The sequence below is a fragment of the Malaclemys terrapin genome, chromosome 6, assembly GCF_027887155.1.
Source record: "Malaclemys terrapin pileata isolate rMalTer1 chromosome 6, rMalTer1.hap1, whole genome shotgun sequence".
NCBI classification, from domain to species: Eukaryota; Metazoa; Chordata; order Testudines; family Emydidae; genus Malaclemys; species Malaclemys terrapin.
In genome coordinates this window covers 106086854-106103870 of record NC_071510.1, presented here as the reverse complement: position 1 = coordinate 106103870, position 17017 = coordinate 106086854, and positions in this window count along the sequence as shown.

Below are 17017 nucleotides of genomic sequence, written 5' to 3'. Positions count from 1 at the left end.
AAAAATGCTTATGGTTAGATTTTTTTTTTCAAGCACTCAGGACCCATGATTGAGGCCAGGGTAAAGGCACCATTTAAGCCTCAAAATAAGGGCCACATTTTCAAAAAATGCTCTACACGCAGCAATTTCTGCTGTGTCACATGCAGTCAGATTTTACAAAGGTGTCAGCACCCAAAATGCTGGGTGCAAGCGAAAAATATGGCCATTTAGTGATCTGAGCTCTTTTGAAATCTGGCTCACATGTGGGCGCTGAGTGCTTGAAAACTTGGCTGTATTTGCTGTTTGTTTATATCTATAGTGCTTCTAGGCTCTCCTCTCCTGTTTACACAAGAGAGAGGCAAAATCATTGCAGTTACACGGGGCTCAATTGTGCAAATGTTCCTCATACTGAGTAGTACCTTACACCGCAAATAGCTTCAGTAATTTCCATTGGGCTACTTGTACAGTAAGACACTACTCGAGCAAGAATAGAAGAAAGGGGAACAGCTACCTTCCTCAAAGGAACTGCCACCACGCAGTTGCCACCCTTTCTCGCTGATGTGGACCTTGCCACAGTTACGCCTGCCTTTGTCATCTTGAGGTTAGATTGCTGGGCACTGCCACTGCCCCTCCTGTAACTAGCAGGGGTGCTTGAACTGGAGCTCCCTACCTATAAACAAGAGGGAACTGCTAACCGGGTATTTATTCATTTTGGGAACTTCTTTTTCCCCTTGGTCCTAGGGACCCGGGATTACAAACCATCCAGACACTCCCAGAGCCCAGCACTTTCCCCTGGCTTTTGGAAAGAGGGTGAGCTGAGCATTGGGTTTATTTCATTATCCTCCTATCTATCAGTGTGGAAGGGGCAGCTCTTTATACTGTTGTTGACCATTTCCCCCTGACCTGATCTTGGATGGGTTATAGTTTTGGACAAAATATAATCTACCTGCTCAGCATGCTATAGAAATAATAATGGAAGTTATTGGAGCTGTAACAATAAGTAGGATAACACAAATAACAGGGTTGTCAGGCTTTGCTAAAGGAGAGTGGCCTATTTTTATTACGCGTGTGAGATGCTGGCTTTTTAATTAGCTGACGTAGGTCTAAGGATTGAACCCCAGCTCAGAAATTATCCACTGTCAATCTGAGAGATAAACAAGTAAGCCCAAAAGAATAGGTATACTGCATAACTGCAGAAGTAATTTGGATATAGGAGGCTCGGGGGTGGCATGCTTTTGCAATATGTTAATTATAGAGGTAACCACATTGACACCGATAAGTTGTTAAGAAATTGATTGAGGCAAATGTCAATGGTTGGAAGTCTAATATGTGCATCCATAATACCACACATAAACAAAGGATTGGCCTAAATTTGCTATGGGCATGGAAATGGTGAAATATGGTCATAGATCTGAGTGGGTTACGTAGCCTAAGCATATAAAAGACCTGGATATTTTCTAGCATTCTAGGATACATCAGGTTCCAGAAAGGATGTCAATCGTATCAGGTCCAGCTCTTATGATGTTGTCTACTTACTTGTTCTTTCCATCTTTAATGGGCTCCATAAGGTTGTAAGTATGCACAATGTTAAGTATGAACAATGTAGAAAACCAATTTAAATGTACTGATCTTATTTTTTACGTACATATATTGATGTTTCTATTATTTCAATTATGTCTTTATTAACTAAAGCTCAAAATTTCTGTGAGTGCGTCACCCATATCATCATCTTAATTAACTCTAAGTAGCCACCTGAATAAAGAGCCAGTGGCAGTACCAAGTGTACATTACACCCCCATAAATAATTTTGTAACTGCAATAATCAATCAGGCTACACTGCGTTGTTATGTGTATTATAATGTTTAATGTATAAATGAGGTGCCCAGAGTCCTGGCAGGTATCTAAACAGGCTATGATAAATCTAAATAAATCAATCACTCATGTTCCATGTAGTGTTTCTTCCCCCTCGCTGTAACTTTTGCCTAAACAAGCGAGATTACTTTTTAGCCATTCATTTATCATGTGGCGACCATCCTATAAACTGTGAAATTAATGGTGCTCTAAGCAGCTTCAGTTTTCCCTGTTCTTCTCTGTGAACCCCCATCAGAGAGTTCTGCCACCACTGGTGGACCAATGTTGACAAGAAAACCTTGCCAGCCATGCTACCAGTGCAAGGAGAGGCTTGTGAGCTGTGCAAAGAGAGAGCCCCTCTGCCTGGCAGGTAGGGGCCCAGGGGCTTCCTCCAGACCCTCACTCTCTTTTGTTCCTGATATGCCACAACAGGAGCTAGCACAGCCTGCTGTGTGGAATGTGATTGGCTGGGATTCCGTTTCAGAATAATAGAGGGATATGGTCATGGCACATCGCATACATGGCAATAAATAGCTTTTGCAGGTGTTTGACTTTAGAAATGGCTGAGTGTGAGTTTTCTCCAGTGGCAAAGGTTCAACAAATCTGGGCACAGAGAACATGTGCTTCCCTCGGGAGGTGAAAGTCCTATGCTAAGCCTTTCTCGGACAGATGTGGCACTGGAATCTCCTTAGGGAGTGTCTCTTCAATCATCCATTAGGCTTGAGAACAATTAGAGGAATAACTGTTGAAGGGTGGGTTCAAAAAAGGGAAGGTTGTCCCAGGGCCCAGATGAAAAGTGAGCGCTCTCTGTTAAATGTCTTAGGAATAATGTAGCAGAGCAGTGCTGCCAATAAGGGTGTTAGGGTATTTGTGAGAGGGGATGTTTGATTCTTTCTAGGCTGTGTTCCAATCAGAGGGGATGCATTTTCTTAATATTCCATTATGCACACTGCTTGGAGATTGAGACACGTAGGGACAGATTTTGCCTGGCCCTAGCATAATGTGGAGCAGAGTCTGGGATGCAAGGAGCTTTCCATTTCATCCTCCAGGCAAGGACCAGACATCATAAAAGACTCTGTGCCTGAAAGATTACAGGGACTGCTCTACCCTTGAACTCCAAGGGTGCATATCACCCCAAAGAGGCCACCTCCCAATTCAGGTGCATAATTCCACACTGCCCACCGCATGTGCTTATTTGATGCGGGGATTGTGTTTCCTGCAGCTATGAAAACAAAGAGGAGTTTGTGTAAAAGCTAAACAGCCTACGTTAGAATATCACGGTTACTGCAGACAATCAGATAACGTGCATCAGGATGTAGTCTCAGAAACTGGATGATATAAACACATTTAATTTTCCATTACTCTAGACAACTCACAGAACTTGGAGTTATTATATACAAACAAAAGACTGCACAGTGCCTGGTTATCAAGGTGCTAAATACCTCCAGAGCTGCTAGTGTTGGTAGAAATAGAATGAACTTGTTAAATATTCACTGTACTTTCTAGGGGGCTCCACCTTAGCCAATCACAAGTTAGGAAATAGGAGGAACACTTTCCATTAAGGTGAAATTCACCCCTCCCTGTAATAAAAGTCCAAGTAACTGGCCTTTGGAAGAGGGTCCCAGCAAGAGTCAGGGGTACAGAATAACAATCACCCCTCAACCTGAGGCCAAGCTACAGCACCTCCCCCCAGCAGCTATTCCAGCCTGCTGCGCTTCTACACCCTTCTCCAACAGCCATCTTCCTCTTAGCTCATTCTGGGTCTACACAGGGTCCACCTCCATAATGCACAAGCAGTGCAGAGGCCCATCTGCATAGACACTCCTTTGACAGTGAGGGTAATGAACCATTGGAACAATTTACCAAGGGTTGTGCTGGATTCTCCATCACTGGCAATTTTTAAATCAAGATTGGATGGTTTTCTAACACATGCTCTAGAAATTATTTTGAGAGAGGTCTATGACCTGTTATAGAGGTGGTCAGACTAGATCAGTGGCTTTCAAACTTTTTTCCTCGTGACCCAGTTGAAGAAAATTGTTGATGCCCGTGACCCAACATAATTATATCTTTTGACCAGAGTTTTCATGAAATCATAATATTGCAATACATTCCAGCTTAACCCACTTTACATAACAATAGACACTAGCCTTAGTAAGCCTATGGTAAGGAGTGTGGGAGGTGGCCCAGGGAAGGGCAGAGGGTGGGGTGCAGGGGTGAGGGCTGTGGGGTGGAGCCATACAGGACTGCATTGCCTCAGATGGAGCAACAGGAAATGTTCTGGAGAATGCCTCTTGGAGCCCCCAGGTGCACAGAGGGTGTGTGCCCACGACTATATTCCTTTGTGTGGAGTACCATACTCCCCATACACAGCTGGACCGCTTTCTTGGCTAGTGCATATAGGAAAGCAAAGTCAGGGCCACACCTCCTCCCTTCCCTCTGGGGAATTGTGGCCTGAAGTGGAGTAGGGATTCCCATGTGCAAGGACTGACCTGGCCCTTATATGGGACATTTGAGGGGTGGGTGAGGAAAAGTCCTTACCCTGCCACCCATTCTGCACATCTCTGTAAGGGCCAGCACAATCTGGCTCTTAGAGAAAATGTGTAGGAAAATATCCAGATCGTTTATTGCTCTTAAGTTATATAACCTGTTCAGATCTATAACCATATTTCACTGTTTCCCTGACCATAGCAAACTTAGGCCAGCCCTTTGTCTATGTGTGGTATTACGGATAACCATACCTAGGCTTCCAATCATTGACATATGCTGTCAATTTTTTAATAATTTCTTAACCACATTGATACAGATAAATTGTTATCTCTACAGTGACCATATTGCAAAAGCCTCCTATTTCCAAATTATTTCTTCAATTATGCAATGTACCTGTTCTTTTGTGATTACTTGTTTATCTCTCAGCATGAGAGAGGAGCATGAGCTAGTACCTGGTCTGCCAACGTCACATCCCCTGGAAGACTTGTTACCCTATGAAAGAAGGATATTAGGTTGGTTTGACATGATTTGTTCTTGTAAAATCCACGTTGACCATTACTTATCACCTTGTTATCTTCATGGTGCTTACAAATTGATTATTTGCTGCATTATTTTTCAAGATACCAAAGTTGAGCTGACTGGTCCATAATTCCATGGGTTGTCCTCATTTCCTTTTTCTTTTCCTTTGGGAGCTCTCCCGTCCTCCACAAGTTCTCAAAGACAATCACTAATGGCTCAGAGATCACTTCAGCCAATTCCTTAAATATTCTAGGATGCATTTGTCAGTCCCTGCTGACTTGAAAACATCTAACTTGTCTAAGTAATTCTTATCTTGTTCTTTTCCTATTTTAGCCACAGATCTTATGTTAGTCATGCAATCACTGCTAACCAGTTTTGGTAAAAACTGAAACAAATAAAGGCAAACACTTTGGTCATTGCTGCATTTTCTGTTACTGTCTTTCCCTCCTCATTGAGTAATAGACCTTCCCTGGCCTTGGTCTTCTTCTTGCTTCCAGTATATTTGTAAAAAAGTTTCCTGTTACCTTTTATGTCCATAGCTAGCTAGTTTAAACTCTTTTTGTGTGTGTGTGTGTTTGGGGTTTTGCCTTGATCTTTCTAATTTTGTCCCTATGTGCTTGTGGTGTTTGTTATATTCATCCTTTGTAATTTGACCTAGTTTCCACTTTTTGTATGACTCTTTTTTGAGTTTTGGGTTGGTTAAGCCAGAGCAGTCTGTTACTATACTTCCTATCTTTCCTATGCATTGGGATAGTTTGCTTTGGTGCTCTGTCTCTTTTTTAAAAACTTCCAACGGTCTTGAACTCTTTTTTCCCTTAGACTGCTTTCCATGGGATTATACCTACCAATTCCTTGAGTTTGCTAAAGTTTGCCTTCTTGAAGACTATTGTCTTTATTCTGCCCTTTTCCTTCTATCATTCCTTAGAATTGTGAACTCTATCATTTCTTGATCACTTTCACCTAAGATGCCTTCCACCTTCAAATTCTCAACCTGTTCCTCCCTATTTGTCAGAATCAAATCTAGAACAGCCTCTCCCTTAGTCACTTTCTCCACCTTTTGTAATAAAAAGTTGTCTCCAATGCATTCCAAAAACTTGTTGGATAATCTGTGACCTGCTGCATTATTTTTCCCAACAGATATCTGGGTAACTGAAGTCCCCCATCACCATCAAGTCCTGTGCTTTGGATGATTTTGTTAGTTGTTTGAAAAAAGCCTCATCCACCTCTTCTTCCTGGTTAGTTCACTACCGTAGACACCTACCATGACATCACCCTTGTTTTTTACCCCTATTTCCGTTACCCAGAGACTTTCAACAGGTCTGCCTCCCATTTCTATCTCGACCTTAGTGCAAGTGTGTATGTCTTTGATATACAAAGCATCTCCTCCTCACTTTTTCCCTTGCCGGTCCTTCCTGAACAAGCTGTACACTTATATACCAATATATTAGTCATGTGAATTATCCCACCAACTCTCTGTGGGAGGCAGGGGGGAAAAGGGAGTGCAGATTTTTTTTATTTAATCCATAAACTTGATTTAGTAACTGAACTTGGTTTCACATGTTTTGGGATGCGTCATGTTATTTCTTGCCACAGCGGATTGCACAAATCATATGGATCAGATATAAAGTGAAGTGACTGCCTCCCTTATGTGTAACAGGCCATATCACCAGGGGCTGTCCTGATATTTACAAGATAAAGGGCTTCAATCATGGTGTTAAATTGCTGAAAATAAAAGCTACACAGCTACATTCCATAGGGTACCATTTTTTTGGAACTAATGACAACCTCCAGGGTAATAATAGAGCCTCCAGCCTCCTCCAAGAGCCTCCAATTATTAGCTAGTAGCCTGGAGTTGTGATTATTCATATTAGCACTCTTCTCTTAGATTTGGAAAGAGGATACCACCTACAAACTAACGAATCTTTGACACGCCCTCAAGGCCCCTACCAGCGGGAACTGTCTTTCTGCTCTGATGAGATCCAGTGAAAAACACAGGTAAGGAAATTCCCCACCCCTGTGCATCACAGAAGAGGTGTCCATGGAGCCTGCCTATATTGCCATGCAATGGAGGTGGGTGGGCAGAAGCACAATGAGAATCCATGAAGGTCAAATCGCACAGTGGGGGAGCAGCAGTAGCACCCCCCAGTCCACCTGTGGGTTGCTGTGCTCTGAAACACTTGGTGCGGTTGAGGGCTCCTTTCCTCAGCTTTGCTGGGCTTTGGATCATTTTCCTGGGGGCAAAGCCATTTTTGCTCAGGTGCTGCTCCACTTCTCATGCTTTAGTTCAATGTGAGGCAAGTGCTGCTGTGGACAGAGTTGCATGTGCCACTCCACATGTGATATTTGCCATAGTCAGTGCCCCCTTTCATCACATATTTAAAGGTGGCTGTCCAGACACCAAAATCTTCTGTTTACAAGGCCATTGGTCATATCCCTTAGCTCAGTGCTTTTCAAAGTACAGGCACTGGGTCGCGGAATGTTGCTGATTCAAATTATAATGACCGTTGCTGTACACCAGTTCTAAAGGGCCATGCAGCAGGGACCTGGAGAGGAGGGATGTAGGGGGTGAGCAGGAACTGGGGAGAGAAGCAAGTTGGGGCTTGCAGGGCTGCTGTGGGCCTCTCCCCTGGCCCCAGAGCTCCCTGCTGCCAGCAAAGGGGAGAGAGAGAGAGGCCTTCCCCCAGAGCTAGCTGCTGCCGGCTGGGAGAGGGCTGGGGGGAATCCTCTGGCCCCAGGCCTGGGGCAGCTTGCCTGCACCCCAAACTCCTCATCCCCAGCCAGAGCCTCGCCCCCACACCCGCATCCTAATCCTCTGCCCCAGCCCTGAGCCCCCTGCTGCATCCTGAACCCCTCATTCCTGGCCCCACCCCGCAGCCCTCACCGCTGTACCCCACCCTCTGCCCTACCCTAGGCCACCTCCCACACTCTTTACCATAGGCTTACTAAGCCTAGTGTCCTGTGTTAGTTATGTAAAGTGGGTTAAGCTGGAATGTATTGCGATATTATGATTTTATGAAAACACTAGTCAAAAGATATAATTACGTCACGGGCATCAACAATTTTCTTCAACTGGGTCCCGAGGGAAAAAAGTTTGAAAACCACTGCCTCCAGGATCTGAATTGCCACCTGGAATTCAGTGACAAGTGTCACCGGGGTGCTACCATTAAGGCGAACTAGGCGGTTGCCTAGAGCACCAAGCTGCGGGGGCACCAAAAAGCGATGCCCCCAATTCCCCCCCCCGCGCGGCAGCTCCCCACCCCAGTTCACCTCTGCTCCACCTCCTCCCCGAGCATGCCGTCCCCGCTCCACTTCTCCTGCCTCCCAAGCTTGCACCGCCAATCAGCTCCCCGGGCCGGGGGGGTCGGTGAGCTGCCGTGGGGGGGCGCCGCAGGGCAGTGGGGGTGCTGCCGCGGCGGGGGCGCCTCAGGACGGAGGGCAGGGCGGGGCACTGCCGCAGGGCTGGGGCGGGGGGCACAAGGTGGAAGTTTCGCCTAGGGCGCGAAACTTCCTTGCACCGGCCCTGAATGTCACTGTCCTTTTCAAAGGATTGAATTAGATGAGTCAGCATTGGAGCTTGATGTAAGTTATGCAAAAAGCCACTTCCAGCTGAGATAACCATAGCAGCACTGAGTGAAACACACCACTCTGCACGAGAGCAGCATGAGTTTCCAGTCTGATACGGGACCTAGGGCAACAGGGCCAGATCACTCCCTCCAATAATAAACCCCATAGCATGAAGCCAAGTTGTATGCAGGGACAACTGCTGTTCCATTATTCCCCTCTACCAGGGCAGCATGGCTTCAGCTGGAGGCAACCTACCATTGGCAAGATCCCCACATCTTCGTGGTTGCTTAGTAGGAGACATATTGCTCAGAGCCTGCGACATGAAGAAATCTCTGGGGCCTGCAGGGGACTGTGAGGCACAGGGCAATAACTCCCTTCTGCCCCTACTTCTGCCCCTCACCATTTCCCCTGAACTCTGTGAAGCAAACTCCAACTGAGGGGTTTCTGTGTGGGGCAAAGGAGGGAGGCTATAGGGTCGCAAAAACAGCATAACCCCTTCCACCTGGGCAATGGAGAGATCCAGGCACAGTGTGTCCTCTGTGAGCCTTGATGGGATCATCTGGATCCAAGCAAGCAGCTGCTCGATTGAAATGTAGGACCCAAAAGCTCTGCAAGTCCTAGCTTTATAGGGAAACGTGGGTGATATGGTAGGGATGTCCAATTCCTATTTAACACCCCCTTGAAAAAAGCAGAACCTTAATTCCCTCTTCCCAGGGTGCCCATTCAAAACACTTACCCATCCCTTCCCTGCCATGTCTCAGTTGGGAACTGGAGGAAAACATATCTGGCATTAATCCAATGCCTAGTCAATAGCAACAATTAATCCTAAACTTTTTGCTGGTTTATAAAAGAGATAAAACAGAAAATAAAACAAAACAAAATTAGCTAACAGACAAAGCAGCCATGAAAGGTGCTTTAAGGCCCTAGTTTACCAATGGACTTAAGCACATGCCCAACTTAAAGCATGCAAATAGTGTATTGACTCACATGCTTTAAGTTAGACATGTGCTGAATTGGGGTTTAATTCCTTTGTCTAAATCCTCATTGACGTCACTCGTGAGATAGCCTTTACTTACGTTGCCCAGAAGTTAATGTGTTCATTCACTGGCCTTTGGCTGAGTGTATGACCCAGAATGTGGCTGGAAAAATCATTACTGCTTCAGTATTTTCATCTTCAAAGGCATTCCTAATAGGGATAGATTCCCTTCTTTTGGTCTTTTTATTTTGAGCTTAAACCCAGAAACAACAGCAGTTTGTAGTTTTAAATTTTTTTGTTTGTTGTTAAAGCAAATTAAAAGTTTCTTCACTGATATGTCTGATCGTAATGGCTATAAAGGAATCAGTAAGTTATCTGCGTACCCTCATATTTTCAAGGTCCAATCCATCATGATTTATTGAATAAGAGTACTGTTAGTTCCTTTAAATCTATCAAGCAGACAGAAGATTGCTAAATGCTATTTTAATACACGATAACTGACAGAGGAGATTGAGTATGAAGTCATATAGCATCCAAAGCTTTCTCATAGTGTCATTAAACCATAAACAAGACTTTCAGATGTTTTTCCTGGATTTCTTTAAAATATGGTTATTGAATTTTCAACTCATAAATCAACAGTACAAGCTTAAAACTCATAAAACAAGCATATGTTAATGCAGAGATCAAAACAATTCATATGATAAACATATTTGATAAAATTCACCCAGTTCTCTATTACCCACCATAAATAAAAAGTGAAGTTGTGTATGTGCAGTAGAGAAATTATGTTAATATACAAAGACCATAAATTAAAGAGAGAAAATTTGACTGATATAAGCACAGAACTTGAGAAGAATGCAGGTCTTTGTATGTTTTCATGACCGTCTTTTCTTTTTTTGTAAAGAGCTGGTCATGCACTCATTAAATAAATATTGCAGAGGAAAATCAAGTACTATATCAGATATCCAATTCTGGAGACTGCCACTGAGTTTTGCCAGACTGAACAGACAAACATAATGGGGTAAACTGAATAATTAGGTTGATCTATCCAAAAGCTTCCAGGTTACTTTTTTTAACTTCAGATGTCTTTTCCAAACCCATTGAGGACTTTTATGTGGAAAGTGCAATGTTCATTAAATAAATCTTTCATAATAAAATGTGTCCCTTCTCAAGGTTTGCCTACTTACCTTTACATTACTAGGCTTCCTAGGTAAATACTTATGTACTTGTGTAGCTAGATGGATGGGTGGATGGATAGATAACTATATATTTATATATAGATCCTCATGCATTTGGGTGACATCAATGTGATCAGCTAGCGAGCCAGCTGATAAATGTATTGCACGCACCCAGCTGCATCACATAATCCCACTCCATCTCCCTGGGATTTACTGTAGCATTCCAAATCTCTCACCAGTTTTAAACAACCACTACTATTCTTTTGAACAATCAACCTCTCAGAGCAATGCTTTCTCCTTCTCCTCCAAATGTGGAACTGCCTCTCAGCCTCACATTACCTCTGCATAGACCTAGGGGAAAGGATAGCTCAGTGGTTTGAGCATTGGCCTGCTAAACTCAGGGGTGTAAATTCAATCCTTGAGGGGACTATTTAGGGATCTAGGGCAAAAATCTGTCTGGGAATTAATCCTGCTTTGAGCAGGGGGTTGGACTAGATGACCTTCTGCGGTCCCTTCCAACCCAGATATTCTAGGTAGGTGATAGTCTGGGGCCAGTTTGTTTTATATAAAAATGTCACAGCTTCCACATATGTGGTTTTGTACCCCTGCAAAGACTTCATGTGGTAGCGTTATACCATTGAAAAGGCTAAATTTCCAGTTGCTTCCCAATAAAACCCAGACATTGTTTCTAGCACAGGCAGACTTTAAAACATTGGTATTTTTATGTATACACCAGATTTTTGAGGTAATTTTTGATGCATTTTACATGTTTTAAGTTACTTTTTTTTCTCTCCACGTGAATCCTGCCCAATCAGACTCATGGTAACTATGGCAGTTGGCCTTAAAAGCAGAAGGGTACAAGAAATAGTCTCAATACAGTTTTTAAAAATGCTTTAAACCATTCTCTAAAATAGTTTTTCAGTAACTTACCTGTCTTCTACAGAATGTATGATAGCGTCCTCTGATATGAGTATTTGACTATTTATTTATTATTGGGGGAGGAAAGGCCTGGTGGATCTAGGTGCTAGGCCCCAGCGAGGAGGTGTTTGTGGAGGAAAGAGCCAAGCCCAACCGGGAGATAATGGGGAACGAGGGCCATCTGCCAGATCCAAAGGGGAGCCAAGTCCAGTTCTTTTCCTCCCCCTCCCATAGTTACTCTGATGGCTACCATGTGTTCCCAGTACAGTGTCGGGTGCTGCTATTGTTTCTTTGCTATTTTGACAGGCTACCAAAATTTTCCTAGGACTCACAAGCAAGAGCTGAACAGAATATCATGTGATAAAGAAAAGGCACTTCTACAGCCTGAGGTCTGGTGTGAGAGCTTCTCAAAGAAAAGTCACAGTAATCATTTATCATGCAAACTGTTAACAAAGTAAACATAGGGGTTGTTCCTAGAGAGAGAGAGAGAGATTTCAATCTATATCTCATAAGGTAAAATTCATCATGAATGATTTATTTAAAAGAAGTCGCCTGTGCTTTTAAACATGTTCTGACAAGTTGCATGTGCCATTAAAACATTTATTTTAAACATGCTGGTAAATGACTAACTGTCGTTAATGTATTACTACCAAGTCATTAGAGTTATAACTTTTGAAATGAAACTGTTGTTTAACTAGAATACTCATTACATTTAATTTTATGACTGAGCAGGGCAGAAACCTCTGTTCCCCATTTGTGATTTATATTATGCCAAGATGATACAGAGTCATCCCCTCTATCTCTGTGAATGGAGAGAGCAAGTACAGTCTAATGGAAATGTTTCCTCAAGAGTCACCCAAAAGCATTATGCTCGCTATTAAAGGGCCTAAGCCAAAGCACTTTCAGGCCAATGGACGTCTGTCCATTGATTTTAATGGGTTATGGATCAGTATCAGAAAGATTAATTCCTCCTTTGTGAAAGCATTGCTATTCCTAGTTTTATCTTATCATTGGTCTAATTTAGGCATAGTCCTACATTGTTCATCCCCCAGGACACCATTACACACTCAATGGCCATTAACTTAACAAAAACGCTGTACCAGGCATTGCAAGATCAGGACGAATAGGTGAAGAAAGTGTTGTTTCTGTCTCTTTGGCTGCTCGCCTTCTTTGCAGGCCCCAGAGAATTTAGATGTCTTATCCACGAAGCATGAAAGGATCATTTTAATTACTACTCCTTTATTTCATGCACAAGAATAGTTACTCTGGGATTTGTTTTTTAAATTAAAACACTATTCATGCTCTTTTTCTTACCATTTCTTGAGTTTCTTATGATTAAACAGTTTTGGCTACCCCTTTCCTGGGCAGATAATAATATGATACAATTTCAAGGACTTTATATTTTCCCTGATTTGTTCAGATATTGATTTCTGCCAAATGTTTGTTTTGCCACTGTTTAGTTAATTCAAATATCATATTTTATTGAAATGAACAGTTTAGAAGGGGGGGGGGAGAGATAGCTCAGTGGTTTGAGCATTGGCTTGCTAAACCCAGGGTTGTGAGTTCAATCTTTGAGGGGGCCACTTGGGGAATCTCAGGCAAAAATCAGTACTTGGTCCTCCTAATGAAGGCAGGGGGCTAGACTCAATGACCTTCCAGTTCTAGGAGATGGGATACCTCCATTTATTATTATAACAGGAATGAAAAAAAATCAAAATCAATCTCATTTCTTTGCACATACCAACCAATATATTTAATGACTGTGATTTGTATAGCAAACATACACTATGGTATAATTAATTATTGTTGTTGTGATGTTCCATAAACCAGAGCCCCTGGACGTTTTCCTTCCATAAACTAAAGTGGGAAGTATTTGCCCTTACAAACTAAATATATGCCGAACGAGGCTAGGATTGAAATATGCAAAGTACATTCACTGGCCTGTACGAAACAAGTGGTTGGACTCAGGCCAGTTCTGACTAAACAGGTGCCCTTATCACAAAAACCATCACTGGGAAAATTAGTAATAATTGGACCCCTTGTTGGCAGTCTTAGCAGAGTGGTCAAGCACCAAACAAATGTGATAAACTAATTGCTTACCCCTAAAGGAAATTCATCCCAAAATAAGATTGAGGTACAGTGAGAGGAAGTTGGCACTGCCACTGCTCCTGTTATGCTCATGCAGATGAGACTTCAGCCTCTAGTCTTATCCATTCAGCTACCTTTAGGACTGAATTCTGAAAAGTCCTGAGCAGTGGGGCCTGATCCAGAAAAGCAGTTAAACGTGTTTAACTTCAAGCAGATGCCTAGTCCTAATGACACTGGGTGGGACAACACACAAGTCTATGGAATAAATGTGCTTCAGTACCAATTCATGCCAGGCTGTTCAACACTTTGAAGGATCAAGCCTTTAAGCACAACATTCTCTTTAAAATTACTCTCAGCTGCTCTTTCAAGCCTTTTTGTTTAGGACTGTGGTGTGAGCAATGGCTTGGCTATAACCACAGGCTCCATTTGATATGGTCTCTAATAAAGGGGTCTCCCAGGGAACCCAACACTTCAGGCTCTGCTCCCTGTCCATCTTGGTTTGTCTCCCAATTTGTAGTTTCTCCCTTAGGCTGAGTACTGCAGAAACAGTTACTTCATCCCCTGCACTGAAATGTAACAGGAAGGCAGGATTCTCCTGTTGACACAGCTTGGAGCAAGTGTTGGAACCAGGTAAGGAACTGCTAATTGCTTGACTCGCTGCACTAGATGGGGGTTCATTACCTCCACCCTGTATTGGAAATGGGAGTGGCTCCCTGGCTAGAGAGGAGCTGGGCTGAACAGTGTCCAGGGAAGAACCCTTGGAGCAGCAAAGAGTTGTCCTGGAGTTTGCTATAACATCATGAGTTTCTTTGCAACTAGGAAATGGATGAGTTTTAACCCTATACAGTTTTTTGGTGGATGGCAGGAAGTCTCTTGGTCACATGGAAGAAGTGTCGTGTGTTGCTCAATAATTATCTCTGTGGCTAGATAAGAAGCATCTCTGAGACCATCTAGAGAAAATAGTGTTCAAACTGCCTTAGTCAGAAAGATTATTGGGCCTGCGAGTGCTTCTAATAATGTGCTGGCATGCCAGGGTGCTAAAACAGAGAAGAACAGGGAGATTCTCAGAGTCACATCAGTGAAGTGCAAGACCCTTCCAGTGAGGGGTAAAAATCTGAGTGTATTAATAACAATTATTGGGAGGAGTTCCCGAACCACTACAGTATCTCAAAATATTGAGCCTTCAGCCTGCACTCTCTGGCACTGATTAAGTGGAGCTCGCAGCAGTACAAATCTTTCATAATGTCTTTCTCTAGGTTTAGCTTTGCATTCATGGTAAGTTCATCTACAAAAAGAGAGGCAGGAAAAAGTAATAGTTAAGTAAATTATTAATACAGGCTTAGAATAGTTTTAAGGGATTAATTTAAAATGCAATTATAGGACAATGAAAAAATGCCCACATCCTAATTGGCATCTTTTAACAGTCAGGCAACAAATGTTGTGTTTTAATTTGAATATTAAAACTTGGAGAAACTTACACATCCAAAAATAAACATATGCACAAAATATTTGCAAACAATTTATTGAATTTCTGACCAAGGCAAAGATGATTAAAGAAACAGCTCCTTGGTCTTTCTTGTACTGAAAATGAGAAGTAAAAAACAAGGCTACTTTATTATTACTACATCAAAATATGTCTGTGTGGGAATGTTTTTATTCCCACTATTTTATGTTCTAAGAGCTTGATGTTGAGCACCTGCATCTCCCATTGACTTCAACTGGAATTGTGGGTACTCGGTACTTCTGAAAATCAGACACCAAGAGTAGAATCCTAGCCCCATTGAAATCAAAGTTTTGCCATTGACTTCAGTTAGTTCAGGATTTCATTCTGTTTCCACTATAGAAAATGAGGTATTAGTGTATCTTACCTGTAGTGCTTTAATGGCTCAAGCTGTTCGCTGCCAATCCCTTTCTGTCACACAATGTAACTACATTTTACTTCAGGCAGCTGATTTAACATCTCAGTACAACCAGATTTCTTTGAGCCAAGATACAAATTATCCTCAGATTCCAATTTCCAATCTCCAATACATATTTTATATGACCTTTAACTCCAAAGGTACAAACAAAAAATATTCCTGCTAACAATTAAATAAAAAACCCTACTTATATAAATAACTGTAACACCAAAATTAATTTTGAAATAGATTTGTCATGATTCTGCAATCTTTACTTATGTGGAATAGCACTTATGCACATGAGTAGTTCCATTGAGGAGTCAATTGCATTTGCATTTGTAAGTAGTTTATAGATATCATCTCACCAAGATCTGCAAAGATGTCTTCTAAAGCAATCCTGAGTCATTTATCACGACTCACTTGTTCTTATGTGAATATGCTATGAATGCAAGGCTAAACATACTGAAAGATATCATCTTGTTATTTGTTCTATTTGCAAGCTTCTGTTGATCAGTGCCAGAGAGTGCTGGCTAAATGCTCAGTTATGGTAACACTTTGAAAAGTGCCTATGTGACTTAGGAGCCTAAATCACTTAGGAGCTTTAAAATTTTTTACCCTTTGGGAACTTGTCCAGGGATTGAGATGTAATGGGGCGACTTCATCTACTTGTTACTCAATTTCAGCAGAGGTAACAGAATCAGAACAGTAGACTTTTTATTTAAAGATTCTTTAAATAGTGCTTTATCCTTTTCAAATAGTTGCACTGCAGTGCCTGTCTTTCATGAATAGGGTGACCAGATTTTATAGAGAGAGTCCTGATTTTTGGGTCTTTTTCTTATATAGGCTTCTATTACCCCCTACCCCCATCCCGATTTTTCACATTTGCTGTCTGGTCACCCTATTCATGAATGATGTGGCAAGAAATTTTATGTCCCTTTTTAAAATTAAATTTTGTTCCCAATTACTTGCCATCCTTACTGACACTTCATTTCACTTTCAGATACAGGTTGCTCCCCAGGTTCACCTCCTAACTGGTTCCAGTAACCTGTACAACATATAAATAGTAAACTGCAAAATCACACACATATTCTCTTGCTACCATGTGTCTCTTATCAATCTGCTTCCCTCTTATTCCTAGGTCTTCCCCCAGTACCATTCCTCTTTCACTCACAGTTCTCTACTTTGGTACTGATTTTGCCTTCTCTCCTAGTGTTTTTGCAGTTGTTTTGCTATGTCTCTCTTGGTTCCTGATACATGCTCTGCCATCACGATAGTTGCTGGATAAGGCCTTATTGTTTCCCACTCGGACACAGAATTGCTTTCCCAAAATAGTTGGCGTTTACAGTGTCTCTCAGTCTATTCCAGCATTAAAGTCTCTCTTACTCACTACTTTCATGTGGTTTTTCTCCTATAGAATGGCTTTCTGACGGGCTGTTGCTGGGTCTCAGAAGAGCGTGATTGTGTTGCAGCACCTTTTTTCAGCCTGCGTCACTGGAACCTCACAGTCTGGAACCGTTTTTCCATCTCGCGGTTCACCCATCTTATTTCCATTGCCTTCT